This window comes from Spermophilus citellus, assembly GCF_964194105.1.
Source record: "Spermophilus citellus genome assembly, chromosome: 13".
Lineage (NCBI taxonomy): Eukaryota > Metazoa > Chordata > Mammalia > Rodentia > Sciuridae > Spermophilus > Spermophilus citellus.
The window spans coordinates 77,556,710-77,569,861 of record NC_138193.1 but is presented as its reverse complement, the minus strand read 5'-3'; the positions used below and the strand labels follow the sequence as shown (position 1 = coordinate 77,569,861).

The window sequence follows — 13,152 nt, the reverse complement described above, 5'->3', positions numbered from 1 at the left end:
GAGAAAAATCTTTTAAAGCTTTCAATTCTAATGTGCTCTTAGGTCCAGATTCCACTAGCTGTTCAAAGTGTGTACCCAGAACCTACAAAATAAATAACCGCCGGGAGTTCAGGAGCCACTTAGAGCTCAGGAAGCAATACAGGTTGGCCATCCTCTTGAATGAGCTGGGAATCAGATTGCAATTTAAAGCTAAATAGACAAACAAAGTCCACGTTCCTCAAGGACTTACTACCAACAGAGATGTGTAAGCTCTTGACAAAGTGAGGGGACAGCTGGCAGTGGGCTGATTTAAATGTTGGAGGTAAATGGCCAAGACAAAGGACAATTTAGGCTAACCAAATTGCCTGACATATTGGCATAACTACGTAAGGACTACCCAGCCAGAACCCTTTCCTAAAACACTCATCATCACATTATACCCCTGCTCAAGAACTTACAATGGCTCCCGATTGCTCCAACTCCAAATTGAAACATTTCTGCCTGCTCTTCAAGCCCCTCCGATATGACCTCAACCTAGTAAGACAGTCTCGTGTCATGGTCCTGACTTCACACAGTTTCACCAGGCCTGGTAGGTGGCATCGGGAGTAGGAAAGAAAAGATTTGCATCAAGCACCTTGGCCATGGTATAGCTTTGCTACTCACTGTGGGATCTCAGCCAAACTGTCTATTAATAAAAACTTGAGTCCACATTACAGTGCTCGTTAAATACAACAGCCGGTATTCCATTATCTACATTCATTGTTTCCTATAATTTTCCCAATAAAGAAGTGAGACAGTTGCTCTTATTATTCCCATTTTATAGATGTTAAAACTAAAGCTTTGGAAGTTCATTCATTTATTCTACAAACACCTCAGGGAGTAACATTTTTAGCTTTAGACATTGAAGCTTAAATGCAATTAGGAAGAAGTCAGCCATGCTATGACTCATGCAGGGGTGCTCCAAGGAGCAGGACAGCAAGTGCAAATGCCCTGGGGTCTAATAAGAAGCCCACTGTGGCTGTTATGAATTGAGCAAAGAGGAAAGTAATACCAGGACCTTGCAGGTCATGGAGAAGAACCAGATATCATGCAAGATCTTGGCTACTGTATGGGAATAGGTTGTCAAGAAGGTGAGAGGAAGCAGGAGGGTTGGTGAAGAAATGGAGTTACCCCAGTTGACAATGATGGTGGTGACCATAGTAGACTGGAGTGATGGGCAGGGAGAAAAGCAGAGGGAATCAGAATGTGTTCTGCCAATTGAGCTGACGAGATTTGATGATGGATTCGATATAGAAGGTTAGAAGAAAGAGGAATCGAGACAAGTCCTTGTGTTGGCGACATTTACTGAGATGAAGATTGAGGAGGGAATAGTCAAGAGTGAGAGAGGGCTCTGAGTTACCTGGCTACACACAGAAGCCCTGGAGTGAATCCCTCGAAAACTGATGTTTCTTTTACAAAGTGAATCATCATCTGGTTTGTTAAGTGGAGGTTTTCATATTTGTACTTTTACTTAAACAGGTGCCTAGGTAGAGTTAAGAATCTTGGCCATTTACCCAAATTTACATTCTTTCCAAAAACTATCTCTGAAGCTCCTGTGCACCATACCTGGTCCTAGGTGCTGAAAAACAGGCAGCAGAGAGACAGGGTCCTCGTTGTTCAGGAGCCCAGATTTGGGCAAGAGAGGCAGATGCTAAACAGGTAGCCACACAGGCAAGTATGTGCCATACAACAGGAAGTGGGTGGGGGTGGGGTGGACAGGGCACTGACAGGGTCCAGGCCCTGCAGTCCCAATGTTTGTGCTGAAGTGGGCAGTGCCCTCTTTCCTGCCTGTCGCCAGGGCGGCCAGACCTCTGTCTTGATTGGCTCACATACTATCTCAGCTTCCACTCCTGGCCTTCCATTTTAGGGGAGAACCCAACAATCCCACACTGCCTGTTCCCCCAGGAAGGGCCAAGCCACCAGCATGAGCAGAGTCTCGTGTTTTTTCAGGCCTGGGCTGTCCCCGCAGCATTTCTGGCAGGTCCTGGTGATAGAAGCTAAACAGGCTCACACAAGGTGCTCAGAATTCAGAACACTTGGCAGCAGGGAAAGAGACCGTGGCCATTTGGAACAGGTTGGGAGAAGTCATGCAGAGAGCAATTTGGGGTTTGCGTTGGTCTCAACTGTAACTTTCCAGAAAGCTGGGACACCCGATTCCAATAAAAGCTTCCCCAAGTATTTCTGGAGGCATGGTGGAGGTTCTGGGCTGTGTGGGTGGGGGTGGCTTTTCTTGGTTTGTAGAATTGCACTTCTTACTGATAAAACTTCCATCAAATTTATGAACCTATGTCTAGTTTCCAAGGCTTGTGTCCTGGGCAGGTGAAGGGAGGTGGGACTGTGGGAGCTCTGAAGTAGAATTCACTGGGGTTGGGACTTATGGCCAAAGGATGTTGCAGATACCAGAGCCAGATAGGGAATCTAAGTCAGTGGGAGAAATGGGACCAGAAGCCAGTCCTCCTAGTTCAGAACTGAACTTTCCCGACCGTACCCGGGGGTGTCAAAAACTGAGGTATGGGATTGTCCGCTTCAGTTTTTTTTTAAATATTTTTTTAAATTTTTGATATTTATTTTTTAGTTCTCGGCGGACACAACATCTTTGTTGGTATGTGGTGCTGAGGATCGAACCCGGGCCGCACGCATGCCAGGCGAGCGCGCCACCGCTTGAGCCACATCCCCAGCCCTGTCCGCTTCAGTTTTTGCTCTAGGAATTCTGGATTGACCAAGCACCCTCACTTCTGTGGGGCCCTGGGCAGGGTCAGGACAAGAACCCTGCTGACCCAGAGAGCACTCCCAGGCAGGGGAGCCCCAGAGTAAATGAGCTGGCTGCCCTGCTACACCTCTGCCAGTCACCCAGAGATCATTAATCTAGTAGCCCAGCACAAGAGCCAGACACAGCCAGTCCCTTTGGTCACAGCGACAGGGAGTGGGGGCAGGGGGCTCTAGGAGGTTCCTGGAGACCTGCCCGGGCCCAGCTTAGCTGTTTCTCCAGCAGTCCAAGGTTTTCAGGCATTCTTTCGTTGCATCCATCCAACATAGGTTGATTAATCACCTACTTTGTGCCAAGTATGATGCTCCATGATTGACAGAAACTACCTCTGTGTTTTACCCACCTCCATCTCTAGACAGTGCCTACATCATGGTGGTCATTTGATGCATGGCTGTGGCTGTGATCATATTTTGTTAGTGTAGCAGCGATCAGCACTACTAAGACAGAGCTTCTGACCTGGAGGAAGAGAAGAAACTTCTTTTCTTGCACACCCACTATGTGTCAGGTCCCCTGCCAGCTTCCAACGCACTTTATTCCACTGCATAGAAGCTTTTGTTAGAGCTGAAGGACCCTAGCAGCACCCTGGCTTCTGTCTCCAAAGGGGCTGTGTGCTGCAGCACAAGTCTGGGGCAGTAAGAAGGACTTCATAGGGGGTCCCTCGCTAGGGGCTCCATTTGATGTGGGCCTTGAAGATCAAGTTGAGCAGGTGGAAAACGGGGAGAAAGAAAAGGGCATTGCAAGTGGAGAGAACAGCATGAGCAGCAGCCCAGGGGCTCAAGGGGCCTGGAGAGCAAGTGCTAGGGCCATGTGTAAGCATGGGGGGATTGAGGGGCTTGGGTTGTGGCTCAGGGGAAAAGCGCTCGCCTAGCATGTGTGAGGCACTGGGTTCGATCCCCAACACCACATAAAAACTAAATAAAGACATTGTGTCCACCTACAACTAAAGAATAAATTTTTTTTTTTTAAAGAATGGAGGATTGAGGTACAATGAGGTGGGGTGGCCAGGAGTTAAGAATGGCTAGAGGGGGAACACTGGCAGACGCTCTGTTCCATGTATTCCCCAATGTCTGCCAGGCTAGAACCTTGGGCAAAGCTTCCCTCAAACCAAGCAGCCTGTAGGAAGCTGGGTCCTGAGTTGGTCATGTCCTCAGACTTCCTCAGTGGTGGAGGAACTTCTCTGGTTATTGTTGTCTTCATACCCGTTGTTGCTGTCCTAAGTGCAAAGATGCAGAACCTCAGGTCCTGGAGTCCCCTCTGGGCAGGAACTGAGTGCAATGGGCTTCCAAAAATTCCCGTCAACACAAGCTTCCAGAATGCTGGTGAGCTGTGCATGCAGCACCATGCTGTCTGCTCAGCACCCTCCTCTAAGAGAAGCCCTGGGCTGTGAAGGATGGGAGGCAGGCAGCTCTCACTTCAGTGTAGCCATGGAGGCTGCAAAGGAGCATAGCACAGCCAGATCCCACAGTCCCCAAATTGTACTTCAGCCCTTGCTGAAACCACCTCCTCCCCCTCATCCACCAGCATAGCCTAGACTGGGCTGAGGTTCTTTCTACTATGGTAGTGCACAATTCAGGACCATCAGAGAAAATCCTGGGCAGTCAGGAGCCCCAATCCTCTATCCTGCCATTGACTGATTTGCTGCATGATGCCAAGAAAGTCACTTAGCTTCTCTGAGCCTGTCTCTTCATCTGTGAAGGGGGATATCATCTTCTTTGCAGTCTCAGGGTTTGGGGGAGGTTTCTTGGAAAACATAGATAAAAACAGTAGACTGGCCATAATGACACATGACATTAATGAGATTTATGTGTCGATGAGAGTGTTGCATCCTTCACTCCCGGAATGCAAGTCTGGCTGCTGGTGCAACAGCCTGGAAGGGGGAGAGGTCAGCAGGTCCCGCAGACTCTTCCTGCCCCAGGAGGCTCCTGATTGGAAATGAAGCCCTGGTGCTTTCTCCACCCACCAAGGGAGCTATGGTAGTCTGGGGTGAAGAGTGCAGCACCCTGACTCCCCAAGAGGCTCAGAATCACCTGGGAAACAAGGAGGGTGGGCAGGGCGTGGCCAGGCAGGGCTCTGCTCTGGGGCTGGGATGGGTTTGTGGTAGGAGGAGGCAGCAGAGGAGCACTGTCTTAACCTACCACTTGATCGATCTTGCAGTCATTCACCAGATCTTCAAAGTTATTAAAAAGCACCACCATGTGAGGAATGATTAAGACACTGTAGCTGAGGGCTCAAAGAAAATGCATTTTAAAAAAGCACCCTTCTGCCTGCATGATGATACATGGTAACTCAAAAAGGCTGAGACAGGAGGATCTCAAGTTCAAGGTCAGTCTGAGCAACTTAGCAAGACCCTGTCTCAAAATAAAAAATAAAAATGGATTTAAAATGTAGCTACTGGAAAACTAACCCTTGGTTCAATTTTCAGAACCGCAGTTAAATAAATAAATAAACAAAATAAAATAAAATAACTCTTCTAGGCCAGTTATGTAACAGCATAGGACGGCAACAGTAGGAGAAACAGTGGCCATGGTGCAGCGGATGCCACACTGCAGGGATGGTGGAGACCCAGAGGGCTCTGTGCAGGGTGGTGGGCTGCAGGGGATGAGGAGTGCTCTGGTCTCCCCTAGTACCGAGAGGCAGCACTCACAGGGTGTGTCCAGCTCTGGGACCTGATGCTCCTGCAGGTGTACCACGAAGGCCCACGTGGACTAGTTCCTCAGTCTTTAACCCAGTGGGACAAGAAGCATCATTATCTTCACTTCATAAAGGAGGAAAGTGAGGCGAAGAGTTCATTCCTTGCAGGAGCACAGAGCTTGAAAGGGGCAGAATCAGGCCTGGAACCCCAGCAGGTAGGTGGCAGAGCTGGTGCCTCAGAGTCCAGTCCACACTAGCCCAAACTGGGGTTCCCCAAGACATGACAGAAGCAGGGACGGAAGGGACCCAAGTGACCCCAGGCATTTCCCACTTTAGGGGAGTTAGAAACAGACCCAGTGGGTGCTGATGTATCCTGCCCAAAACCACATCACTAGTGAGCGGCAAAGCCGGGTCTAGGTTCCCAGGCCCCAATCCACCATCGGTTCCCTACACCATGGCTCTAAAGTGTGGTCTGGGGCCCAGCAGCCTGGACATTGCTGGAGCTCACGAGGAATGAGGAATTGCAGTTCCCATCCTTGACCTACAGAACCTGCAGGGAGGTGCCAGGATCCCAGGTGATTCACCCGCATTCTATTTGGTTTGAGAAGCACTGATAATGCTACCCTTCCCTTTCTAGCCTGTAACTTCTTTTTTTTTTTTTTTTTTACCTGTCTGAGATTTTATTAGCAGGACTGTAGCAGCCAGTCGCAAAGAGAAGGGGGTTGAGAGAGAGAGAGAGAGAGAGAGAGAGAGAGAGAGAGAGGAGGAGAGAGAAAAGAAAGGAGAGGGGGAAGAGAGAGAAGAGAGGGGGAGAGTGAGGAAGAGAGGGAAAGAGTAAGAGAGAGGGGGAGAATAAGATAGTAAGAGCTAGCCTGTAACTTCTGTTACTGGGAGTATAAAGACGCTGGATCTGGATATTGTAAAATCTGAAATTACAAGATTCTGGACACTCTGTGGAAGTCACCTCGTGATGAATCCTCTGGGACCCAGAGGAAACAGATGGAGCAAAGCCTTCAAAGGGCCCAGGCACACCTGTCACCAGGGACCTGCTAATGAGCCAGGAGCTAGAGATTGCTCAGGCCCAAGGAGGTGACACTCTCAGGAAGAGTCTAGATCATCCTCCACCACAGCTGGCCACTAGAGGGGGCCGAGTTGTCCTGAAGAAAGCACTAGACCTAGCAGTTGCTAGGGAGTAGCAGAGGTTAAGGCAGGACTTCTTGGGGCCAGAGTTCATGGCAGGAGTGGCAGACAAGAGCTGGCCTGGGGGTGAGGGCTATGGGTTCCAATTCCCCCTTTCCCCTCCACCACCACCTCCCTGGGACTGTGATTTGGAGTTTCTCAATCCCATGGAAAGTATGGTGCTCCATAGCTTCAAACCCCTGCACTCCTCCCTATATAGAAAGTTGGATTCTGTATCCTCACTATCAGAAGCAGGGACCCTGCCCAGTGCAGCCTCCTTGGGCTCCACACACTTTCTGTTTGCTGGGGGCTGGCTCACACCTCAGCTCCAGAGCCTGGGGAGGGCAGTGAGCTGGACAGTGGTAAGAAAGGGTAGTGGGAAGTTTAGGGAAAACCAGGGGCTGGACAACCCCAGAGCAGACCAATGGCCTGTGGCTCTCTCCCAGTTCCTCTAAGTCTGAGACAGTCAAGTAGCGGGAGGGAAGTCCCACTTCGGTTGGCAGGAACGGGGCACTGAACTTTACCTCCAAACACAGACCCAAAGGCTGCCACCACAACCTTCAGATAGAGAAGCTTTGACGTAAATCCACCTCCAGGTCACTTGGCTGTGCTTCCCCTGGGCACCCTCACCCCACTCTCAGCAAGCTCTTCCCTTCCTTTACGTGCAGCCGAATGCCTGCCCCTCAGGACAACCTCAGCTGGATTCTGTACCCTGTCTCCCTGTGTGAGCAGGTGTGAGTAAGTCATGTGTGCGTGTGTGTGTGTGTGTGTGTGTGTGTGTGGCCTGAGGAGGTGGGGTAGGGATTCATCTATCCCCAGCTACATTGACAAAATGCTTCTGGGGCAGGGTGGGAGCGCAGGCTCTCAGCTAATGCCCTTCCTGCATGCTGGGTAACACTGGGCAACCTCTCCCCCTCTCCAAACCTTGGGTAAAATGAAGAATGGGGGAAAATCGGCCCTCACTGGGCTCATCTTGGAGGAGCTCTAGAAAAGACTTTTGGGAGTAGTTGGCATCTGAGGGGCTGCCCTGTTGTCAGGGCTCCAGCCCTCATCCCTACTCAGCAGCTCTGCCACTGTGTTTTCTATGATGGGCTGCTCTCTGGCTTTTGTTGGCAAAATGGTTTAAATGCTTGGGGGAAGTTCTGGGGGGCATTTTTATGGATACTTTAAGGGTGTACTTTTGCTCCATTGGGCCCAATTCAAGGCCATTCAAGGCTAGAGTCCTTGGGCATAGTCAGGACTGAGTGGAAGGAACAAGGGGACAGGGGAGGAGGATCCAGGTACCCTTCCATGTCTTAGTCTTGGATGGCCTGGCAGCTGCTCTAGTCTATTCCTCCTCCTTTCCCTTCTCCTCTCCCCTAAGCCTTCCCAATGGAAATAGCTCTCATTAAAGCCAACACCATAGGGCTTGTTCAGGAGGCAGCTCTTCCCCTGGAATGGAGTGTGCTCCTGGAGAAAACCTAGTGGATTTGTGGTCTGCTTCCATGCAGCAATTAGCCGGGTAGCTGTCCAGCTCTGATAGGCTTTGTAGAGGCAGAGGCTCAGCTTAGGAGAGACCAGACAGTTCCTTGCTCCAAAAGGGCTGAACATAAACACCGTGAAGACAGCAGTGCCCACTGACTCAGCAATTTCACTGCTGGAAACTCATCCCAAGGAGGAACTACAGAAAGAAAGGCAAATGCATAAAGATGATCACTGTGGCATTTCTCAAAATAGCCCTACACTGGGAACCACCCAGCTACCCAGCAGTAGGAGCAGTGAATTATAGAACATCAACTAGATAGAATAGTATGCACCCACTAAAATCAGCATATGAAGGCCACATGGAAACATGGAACCAATATTGATAAAATGTTATAAAAAGGGGAAGCAGTTCAGCTTAGCTCCCTTTCTTTTCCCTAAATAAAGGCGTGACAAGAAACTGCCAGGGAACCTGAAGAAGTAAAAAGAGTTGTGTTAGGGCAGTAGTCTAAGTGACTTGTTCTCTGATTCATTTAAATAATCACTGAGTGGGTTGGGGTTGTGGTTCAGAGGTAGAGCGCTCGCCTAGCATGTGTGAGGCACTGGGTTCCATCCTCAGCACCATATAAAAATAAAACAAAGACATTGTGTCCACCTATAACTAAAAAATAAATATATAAATAGAAAATCACTGAGTGTTTACTATGTTCTGGGTGCTGAGGATGGGGCAATGGATGGAAATCACTCCATCTCCGGCTTCAAATGCAATGTTTTTTCCTACATGGTCTTCGAGTCTGTCACATGATCTTTCGATGAACAAAACAAACAAACAAACAACCCATTAATACTAGAAATAAGTCAGGAAAGGTGCTCCCTCCTTCTGGGCAAGGTATTTCATTCCAGGTATCAGAGCCATCTCCAGCTGGATTACATACATGTTATAAGAATCCCAAATGTAAATGTGGGAGTGACATTTCAGTCTTATAACATTTTAATTTCCTCTGCAGGAAAAACATTTTTTTCCCCCCCAGAAAAACCCATGTTAAAAAAGAGGAAAAAAGTTAGGACTTGTTACTAAGCTCGTGGTTGAATAATTAAGTGCGCCTAATTCTGAAAGTAGCAAGCTAAATTATGCAGTGCCAAAAGCACACTCTCATACCTACACCATCCCGTCTATACCGGCGTGGTTTCAGCTTTACAGCTGAAAAGCATTGCCAGAAAACCTAATAAAAGGAAGCAAAAATATTTCTGTTTTTATCAAGCTGCCATTTGAGAAAGACTTTAAAATATGTTCTTCCCTATGTGTAAATCTGACAGCAGATGCATAATTAAAACCCCAGTGGAGAGCTTCTTTTTAATCTTTTCAAAGTAAACCAATAATACATCCTTTAGGATGTGAAATGATGGATTAATACTCTTTGGATGGCTCTGAATATCTCTGAGGTGGAGTGATCTCTTTAAGAACATAGTTTAGAACCAGAGGAACACAAGCCACCGGCTTCACCTTTAGTTCATGCACTCACCAAAGATGCAGATAATGACATGCCAAAGGCCACACACTCATCTGCAAAGAGTTATGCTTGTCTCGGATGTCTGTTAATTGGAGGAATGAATGAATGGATTCATTTACATTAAAACAAACTTCATTTCAAGCCCCCGGGAATATGTCACATAGCTCAAATGGGAGAAATAATTACCCAGGATTTCAGTTCCATGTAAGCAATCAGTATGAATAATTTAGACCACAAAATGGATTTTTAATCTTGCTTGAACTAACTAGTCAGATTGACTTGTTCTTTTCTTTTTGGTACTAGAGATTGAAACCCGGGGCACTTTATCACCATCCCTTTTTATTTTTTATTTTGAGATAGGATCTCCCTAAGTTGCTTAGAGCCTTGCTAAATTGCTGAAGCTGGCCCTGATCTTGCAATCCTCCTGCCTCAGCCTCTCAGGTCACTGGGATTACAGGTTGCTCCACCATGCCTGGCCCTATGGAGGTTTCTAAACTGTCTGATCTGTAAAGCTAGAGACTGTGGCTTGATCTGTAGTCCAGCTACTTGGAAGCTTAAGGCAATAGGATTGCTAGTTCAAATCCAGCCTGGGCAACTTAGCCAGATCTTGCAAAAAAGAAAAAAAAATATCTCCCTGACCTATAAGATCTGTGTGCTACTTCCAGTTTTCTCGGGATTAATCAGTGGCTGGTCTGACCAACAGACCAGTCCTTGCCATAGTGTCAGATACACAGACACAAACATTAAATACTTATATTAAATAGTCTCAAAAAAGAATTTTCCCACCAGTTATATGCATGAAATTGATGGAATATACAATGAATAATTTGGATTCAGGACCTAGGTAACCCCCTCATTAACTGTGTGACTTTAGACAAGTCCATTTACACTATGCCACACGGGCTTTAACCAAAAATGCCCTTACTTCAATTATCTTTAGTGAGGATGTCAACATTTGCTACCAATCCCACCGTACATGTTGGAATATACTTTAATTTTTGCCATATAAAATAAGCTTTAATCCTCTAAACTGTGGCTCTAGGCTGGACACACACAACACATGGTATTTATGGAATGAATGAAGTGTTCTCTATACAAAAGACTTGATGAATCAGGCAGGGTCCATATAACACAAAAAGAAATATTCTATATTGATTAGACAATGTAAACAATTGAACCAAATCATTTGGGTCCCCTGAATTCCACATTGCTGCATGAACTATACATACTGTGATATTCACTGATCAAATAAAACTGAGTATGAACTAATTTTCCTCTTCATTGGATAAGGTGGCAGATAGAGAATCATGACTGTCCATGTGGACTGAGCTTTGAATCCATAAAAGGATCAGTAATAATAATGTATCTGAAGACTCGAACATTTAAGGGAAAGGAACTATGTAAGCAGAAGAGAAACTGACATATGTAGGTCTTTAATTAAATCTCAGGCTAGGTGTAGCTTATGGTAGAGCACTTACCTGGTGTGTGCAAGGACCTGTGTTCAATCCCCAGCAGTGGGGGAAAAAAATCTCATCCAAGTGCATTTTTGCAAAAAGAAGGTTGAAATGATAATCATGCTAAATAGGAATTCAGCACAACTTATCTGACTGACTGAAGCAACCAACTGAAACCACTACCCAAGATTGTCACAGTGGGTGGATAGCGGGCAGAGATCCTGCTACTTGTGTGGCTGTGTTGGTCTCCCTGTAGAGGGCTAGTTCAATCCTGAGTGGTCCAGAGGATGGTTTTAATGTTTCCCTGCAGATTTTGGAAGCAATGTGCTTGGTCATTCATAATGCGGCCACATGCTTCAGTGTAGCCCTCCTACACTACTTGCCTACATCTCAAAACACAAATCAAAAAAGAGAACATTGTTCCTTTTTACTTGATGAAAGAGTAGCCAATCCTGACAGTAGATTAAAGCCTGCATGGAACAAAATTCTAACATGCCGACTTGATTTTGTGCACAGAACTGAGAGAGAAGCTTAGAAGGCATGGCGGGGCTCAGAATCACTTCTTTCAGAGGGATGAAAGATTGATGGGAAGTCATCAGAGATAGACCATAGGCCACTGGAATGGGTCATCCTATTTGCATGGACTCACAGCCCATATGGGAAGAGGACACTGCCAATAGCTTCCCTTTGTCCTACAGGGTTCCATTAGCAAGCTAGAACATATCATCAGGGAAAAGATGATGTGATCACCCAACGTGTTCACAATTGTGCTTTTAGGTGGAAGAAAGCAAAAGGACATGTTTACAAGAGGAAGAGCACAAGTCAATGAGCTATGAATACATGATGTCATCCCCAGGACTAAGCATCTTTAGTACTTTTAAAGCACTTAAAAAAACTCTAGTTGCTATAGCAACTTGATGCAGCTCTTAAAAGGGGATTTTTTTGAGGGGGTCATTTTTTTTTATCTTCAATCACCATAACAACATGATATAGCTTTTAAAAGGTATTTTAATCCAACTTGTGTATGCTTTGGACTCTGGCCATATTTGCCTTTTCTATTTAAAATAATCAAATCAAGCATGACACATGAAAAAAAAAATAATTGAAGACAAGGAAGCCCTTTCACAGACTTTACATATACACTCAGAGAGGCATTTCTTGCTGCTCATATCCTGCATGTTGATGCACCCTCTCTCCCTGCCTCCAAACAGCCACGCACTTGGCTTTCACTGATCAGTTTGTCCATGCTCCATGCTCTTAGATGGCATACCAAACCAGCCCAGAACCCACCCAAAGAAGGTATGTCCATGAACTCCCTCTCTTCTCAGGTTCAGTAAGTACAGCCCCCTCCTCCAAAACTGCACCACCAAGAGGCAGTGCCTTGGATGGATAGTGTGACCAGCCATGGGCCTTCTCCCACTCTAGGACTCAAATAGGAGCTGGTGGCTCACCAAGTCTTGCAGAAGTGAAAAGCTTGGATTTATTCTATGCTCTGTACAAAGGAATCATTGGGGAGGAGGGATTGTGTTTCACATGATGCCCAGGGAAAGGAGTGGGTGGGGGGAAGTGAAGCAGGCAAGGGGCAAAGAGGTGGAGAAAGCAGCAGTGGTGGCTCCAGAATCTCTCCAGGAGGCGTTTGGAGCTGCAATCTAGCTAAAAAGGGAGGAATGGAGGCTCGCAGAAGTATCTGCACAACATTTTTCATAAGGTTGAGAAAACACGAACTGTTTATGTTAAAAGTGGCAAGACGGGGTAATGAAAAGTATAGGGGAATCGTCCCTGCTTCTGGCTACCCACTTGGCACCACTTCCGGTTGGAAAAAGTGGCAACGGAAAAAAGAAAAAGACGTCAAGAAATTGGAGGAGAGGCCCGGGGTGTGGGGAGAAAACCAAGGAGGGAAGGAGTGTAGAGCCACCAGAGCTCAAGTCCTGGCCTCTGACTAACGGGCTTTTCACTGTGCGGGGGTGGGGAGTGTAAACTGCAGAAGTGGATGGGAAAGAGATCCAGGGAAAGTGATTCCGGGCTAGTGGCCACCCACCACCGGGTAAAAGCCGCTGAGAGAAAAACACGGGGTAAAGGAAGAGAGTGAGAAAGAAGAGGAAATGAAAAAGCTGAGAAGGAGAAAAGGTGC

At 46.9% G+C, this 13,152-nt stretch overlaps 1 protein-coding gene across 1 annotated transcript in view; it reads right to left on the bottom strand.

Annotated features, from left to right (window-relative positions):
• The window catches only part of KCNK12 (potassium two pore domain channel subfamily K member 12), a gene marked incomplete at its 3' end in the record, with an annotated part of 42,568 nt that overhangs the window by 28,208 nt on the left and 1,208 nt on the right, over positions 1 to 13,152 (bottom strand). The gene's annotated exons all lie outside the window — the stretch shown is intronic.